This window comes from Ovis aries, chromosome 5 (assembly GCF_016772045.2).
Source record: "Ovis aries strain OAR_USU_Benz2616 breed Rambouillet chromosome 5, ARS-UI_Ramb_v3.0, whole genome shotgun sequence".
Classification (NCBI taxonomy): domain Eukaryota; kingdom Metazoa; phylum Chordata; class Mammalia; order Artiodactyla; family Bovidae; genus Ovis; species Ovis aries.
The window spans coordinates 66,040,751-66,046,750 of NC_056058.1; the positions used below are offsets into that span (position 1 = coordinate 66,040,751).

Below are 6,000 nucleotides of genomic sequence, written 5' to 3' on the forward strand. Positions count from 1 at the left end.
AAAACAAACTTAGGTAAATGCTTGTATTCCTATCTGGGGGGCCCCACAATTGCCCTAAACTGACTTCTGTCATAAAAAAAAAAAAAAAGAAGAGCAAAGGTTTACTGAATAAACCTTTTATTTAGTACATGGCAGACACTGTTCTATGGAGAAGGCAATGGCATCCCACTCCAGTACTCTTGCCTGGCAAATCCTATGGATGGAGGAGCCTGGTAGGCTGCAGTCCATGGGGTCGCTAGGAGCCAGACATGACTCTGTGACTTCACTTTCAGTTTTCACTGTCATGCACTGGAGAAGGAAATGGCAACCCACTCCAGTGTTCTTGCCTGGAGAATCCCAGGGATGGGGGAGCCTGGTGGGCTGCCGTCTATGGGGGCGCACAGAGTCAGACACGACTGAAGCGACTTAGCAGCAGCAACAGAGGCAGCAGCAGACACTCTCCTATGTGATCTACATGCACTGTCTCATTTAATCCCCAGAAAGAGACAAGGATTGGGGTTTCATTATTCCTGTTTGACCAGTGAGGAAGCCAAGGCCCAGAGAGATTAAGGAACTTTGCCAAAATCACACAGCAGAGAAGAGGCAGCATGCAGTGGACACGTGCACACACACATGAACCATTTGACTTCACTGCCCCCTACATTCTACTCTCACAAGCATTGGCTTATTTACCTCATAGAAGTCTGTTTTCCCCTTCGTGATTATAAACTTCACTAAGGTAACAACTACCTTCTGTATGTCTACTAGCTAGCCCGGCACTCGTCTAAATTTTACATGCATGAGTTACACAACAGAGGCCAGAGACCGCGAGGGAACAGCAGTAGCAGCTGATAATCAAACCCAGGCAGCCCCTCTAGCACCTCCAAGGATGTAAATTATTTGGATATTCTCTGCCCCTGGGCCCTAGTAAACACCTAAAGAAGTCTGGTAGAGGGAGGAGAGGACAAATGAACGAAAAAACGCTCCTTCCACTATACAGAGTCAAGGGGTCTAATGAGTTCACCCTCTGGGGCTTCAAGGAAGAAGACCACTGTATTTGGAAATAGGATGAGATAGCTGAGCTCCACCCAGCCTAGAGTGGACAGGCAAATATTCTAGAGATGATCTACCATGGAGAACTGCAGAAACAAATCAAGGTCAATGGTCTCTCTTACCCTGTAAAATCCATAGGAGGAATAAGCCACAAACACAGTCTTGACACCAGTGTGTCCCAGGTGGGCTTCACCACACAGGACCCAACAGTCATCTCTAGCCATCTGATTTGGTGACACTCTGTTCAGTGTTTCCCCCTCAATCTAAGGGGAGAGGAAAGAAAGAGAACCGCATCCACGTACCCTTGGATGTGAGCAAGGCAGTGTCTCCTGAAATCGCCTCTGTGCTTCACTGAGAGGTCCTGGGGAGGACACTTTCTGATTCTGGATGAGAGAAAAGTTTGATAAAGGCAGTTAAAAAGAAGTATTTGTGCTGAGTGGTGGGATTTGGAACTATTTTTATCATTGTCTTTTTACTCTTCTATCTTTAATTTTTTTCCCAATGATTTTAAGTAATTTTTAGAATCTAGGTGAAAAACTGCAAATGTTGTATTCTAAGATGATGATTTTAAAGACCAAAGGAATAAAATTTACATATAAAAATTCGCTTAGGGTTCATAGACCTTAGGTCACTACATAATGGAATTAGCCAATTCAATACTATAAAGTTGTTTAAATAATCCAAGCCCTATTGAGGCAGCCAAAATGCCTAAGCTTCAAGCTATCTCATGATTCTTTTCTGAAAATCTTACCTCAGAATCAGAGGTTGAAAGATGGTAGGAGCTCTGATAAGTCCCCATAATTAATGGAGCTAGTGACTCAGTGAGAGTTCCAAGATACAGTATTAAGAAGGTTTTAGGAGGAAGGGAGGGAGATAGGAAGAATAGAGAGAGACAGAGGGGGGAGAAGGGAAGGGAGAGAAAGAAAAGAAGGAAGAAAAAAGACAAGTAGAATCAGTTCATCAGGGGATATTTTAAGGCATCTAGAGGTCTTTCCGCTAATGCCTAAGTACAGAGTTGAGCCCTGGCAGGATGGAACTCTTCTGACCCAGGGTAACATTTCCTGGTTCTTTACTAAGTGTCTCCAAGTCTCCTGGAGGGAGGTCAACAGGAGAACCCAAAATGCTGACTTTTCAAAAGTACAAAGGTTAAAAAAACAATAGCAACAAACAAAAGGAAACCATTGAGTAATATAAAAGAACATTTTTTTTAAATAAGAACAATTTAATGACAACAATCTAATTTAAACTACACACATACAGACACACAGAGTTACGTAATGAATTGTGCGGCCCCCACCCACAAATTCATCTGTTCAAGCCCTGACACCTAGGACCTTGAATGTGACTATATTTGGGGATTGCACATTAAAAGGGATAATTAAGGTAAAAATGATGTTATATGGATGGGCTCTACTTGAATATGACTGATGTTCTCACAAAAAGAGGAATTTAGAACAAAGACACACAAAGGAGAAAGATCACGTGAAGACACAGGGAGAAGGCAGCCATCAAAGAGAAAGACCTCCAAAGAAACCAACCCTGCTGGCCCCTTGGTTTCAGACTTCTTGCGTCTAGAATTGTGAGAAGTAAACTTTGGCTGTTTAAGCTGCCCAGTCTGTGGTGTTTGTTATGACAGCCCTGGGAAACTCACACACATACACACACACACATAGACCCTAGAGCAAGTTGCTGAGCTGCCCCGTTCAGTAGAGAAACTTCTTCCAAGGGATTCAAGGTACATCTGAGCAGCAGAAGGAAAAGAGTGGCCAGGTGAGCCCGGTACCTGCGGGGAGGATGGGCCCTTCGTTGGAAGGCTCAAGGGTCAGCAGTGTCGTGTCTTCCTCAGGAAGCGAGCTTCTCAGAAAGCATGTGGAGGCCATGCCTGAGAGCGCAGCTCTCATCTGAAGTGGTCTTGTGGTTGTGAGGTCAGGTGTAGTCATGACTGTTGTTGGAAACACCGCTGTGGGCATCATCTCGGCAGTGGTGGTGGTGGTGGTTGGGCAGTGGGTGGTTGTTGTGTGAGTGATTGGCTGTAACCAATAGAAGATATGTACCAAGTGGAAATGGAGGAAGAGGGAAACATCACAGAGATAGCTGGCAACCATCCATTTCTCTGTGTTTTAGCTGCCTCATCTGGTCCACAACTTAGACCTTTAAATGTTCATGAAAATTGGGTTTCTTAATTCTAGTCTTGGCCTATCCAACTTATTCTTCACAGAGTGGCTAGAGTAATCTTTGAAAGTAACCAATTATTATGTAATGTCTGTTTCTCCTAGTACACTGTAAGCTCCATGAGCAAAAAGCTGGAATTTATGTTGTTCTCTGCTACTAATCTAATACCTACCACAGTGTCCTGTAGATAGTAAGTATTCCCAAATACAACATTAATGAGTAAATGAACAAGTCCATTAAAAGTGAGTCTAAACATAATATTTAAGTTAAGCAAGATGAATAAGCTCTAGTAATTTGCTGCATACATTGTACCCATAGTTATCAATAATTTATTATATAGTTGATAATGTGTGAAGACAGTTGAACTTATTCTTGGTGTTCTTTCAACAATAAAAATCAAAATCTAAAAAAAGCAAGCTCAAAGACTATAATACAGGGTGAAAATGTAGTCTCTTTCATATTGATTCATGTCAAAACCTCTCACCCCCTAAACATCTGAATTAGCATCACTACATATACCACCCTTTCTTAAATATGCCAAATCTCCATTAACACTAGTGGACCAGAAACTTATCATTAGTTTCAACTGAGCTTAGAACTCATAGAGTATTGAAGATGTCATAGAGTATTGAAGTCAACCAATATTTTATAAAATAATACTACTAGCTGGTTATGTCAGGCATGAAAAGCAAAGACTTGGATTGGCATCATTTATCTTCATCAAATCCAAATAATACCTTCTATCTCACAAAGTTGCTTTGAGAGAAAAGTACACTAATGCTTATGAAAGTTCTCTTACTGGAAGCATTCACATCAGTTCTTAAATTTTAGAGTGTATGAGACTCATCTGAGAAGCTTATTACATTTATGGCTAGCAAGACCTTGCCTCCTGAGATGCCAGTCCCACTGGGGAGAGAGACCAAGGATCCTCAGTCCCTGGTGCAGGCTAATTTGACATCATTCAAGAGCACTCTCACCTCTGATGCCTGATGAGTCTGAGTAGCCACTGACCAAAACCCATCTTTTAGAAAAGGCACCAAATAAAGACAGTCATCAACTAGGTGCTGCCTTCTTCAAGTAGGGTTGGAGATGCCCATTTAATCAGTATCCAGCCAATAGCGGTAAAGGCAGCCATAGCAACTATCTGCATCACCAAACCCTTCACGCCTTCAGCTCAAGAACAATATATAGACCAGGAAAAACAATGGTAAAGAAAGTGACAAGAACTGCTTTCATTCTATTAACTCCCATAGGGTGTCTTGGAAGAGAGGTAGTTAAAGGAGTAATTACTATGGGGCAACAAGTTCTCTAAAGTGGGGGACTCCAGGGAGGACAGGAACTCACAGCAGAAACATTTAAACCAGTCTGGAGACTACGGGTGGTCAGGAAAAGCCTGACTTAGGTGGAAACCTCAGGATGCATAGAGTTATAGAGGAAAGAAAGGCAGAGAGAACAGTAGGACAAAGGCTAATATTTCTTGGAATATAGGTGTTTTCTCATACAGCACATCTGAAAGATTCATATGCAGAAACGATGAACTATTTAAACTGCAAGCGACATTAGATACTGTCTAGTCCTAGGGTCATGGATTGTTAAAACTGGTCCTATCCAGGTCCCTCCTTTCTTACCTGGAAGGGCCATAGTCCTCAAAGGATAATAACCAAGATGTGACTTCAGCTCAGCTCAGAGTATCCCACCCTATAGCATCAGGATGTGAGGGTCTGCACCAGTCCACACTGAGTGTGTACATTTGTGTTGTCCAAAAGAAAACATAAAGCTCACCTTGAATCCTGACCTCTGGGAAAATAAAACAAACCAAGAAGCAAACAAAAATTCCTATAAGTAAAGAGAAAATAAAGATTATAGTAAGAGCTCTTAGCAGAACAAATTCCTCTGCTAGAATACTCTGCTAGTAACACCTGCAAAAGACATGTCTTTTCTCCATGTTATCTGACCCCTTATTTCTGTGTCTTAAATTACCATTTCTGGTATGAACATAAATATCGCCCTAAAATTCCCAGATAAATTTATCTGGGCATGACCAAGATAATTGTGATGGTATGATCACTCACCTAGAGCCAGACATCCTGGAATGTGAAGTCAAATGGGCCTTAGGAAGCATCACTACAAACAAAGCTAGTGAAGGTGATAGAATTCCAGTAGAGCTCGTTCAAATCCTAAAAGATGAAGCTGTGAAAGTGCTGCACTCAATATGCCAGCAAATTTGGAAAACTCAGCAGTGGCCACAGGACTGGAAAAGGTCAGTTTTCATTCCAATCCCAATGAAAGGCAATACCAAAGAATACTCAAACTGCCACGCAGTTGCACTGATCTCACATGCTAGCAAAGTAATTCTCAAAATTCTCCAAGCCGGGTTTCAACAGCACGTGAAGCGTGAACTTCCAGATGTATAAGTTGGATTTAGAAAAGGCAGAGGAACCAGAGATCAACTTGCCAACATCTGCTGGATCATCAAAAAAGCAAGAGAGTTTCAGAAAAACATCTACTTCTGCTTTATTGAATATGCCAAAGCCTTTGACTGTGTGGATCACAACAAACTGTAGAAAATTCTTAATGAGATGGGAATTCCAGACCACCTAAACTGCCTCTTGAGAAATCTGTATGCAGATCAGGAAGCAACAGTTAGAACTGGACATGGAACAACAGACTGGTTCCAAATAGGAAAAAGAGTACATCAAGGCTGTATATTGTCACCCTGCTTATTTGACTTATATGCAAAGTACATCATAAGAAACGCTGGGCTGGAATCAAGATTGCCGGGGGAAATAATAATAA

The 6,000-nt window shown here is 41.8% G+C and overlaps 1 long non-coding RNA gene across 5 annotated transcripts in view; it reads right to left on the reverse strand.

Moving 5' to 3' along the window:
- Positions 1-5,621, reverse strand: part of LOC121819665 (uncharacterized) — a 51,783-nt gene extending 46,162 nt beyond the window's left edge. For 2 of the 5 annotated variants that reach the window (XR_009600717.1, XR_009600716.1), the window contains exons 1-2: positions 5,277-5,603; positions 1,335-5,040 (exon numbers count right to left, since the gene is read on the reverse strand). This is a non-coding gene — a long non-coding RNA (uncharacterized LOC121819665). Of the gene's footprint in view, positions 1-1,334; positions 5,041-5,276 lie in introns of all 5 variants that reach the window. The other 3 variants (XR_006060007.2, XR_009600719.1, XR_009600718.1) reach the window with 3 other exon arrangements.
- Positions 5,622-6,000: the final 379 nt, after the last annotated feature.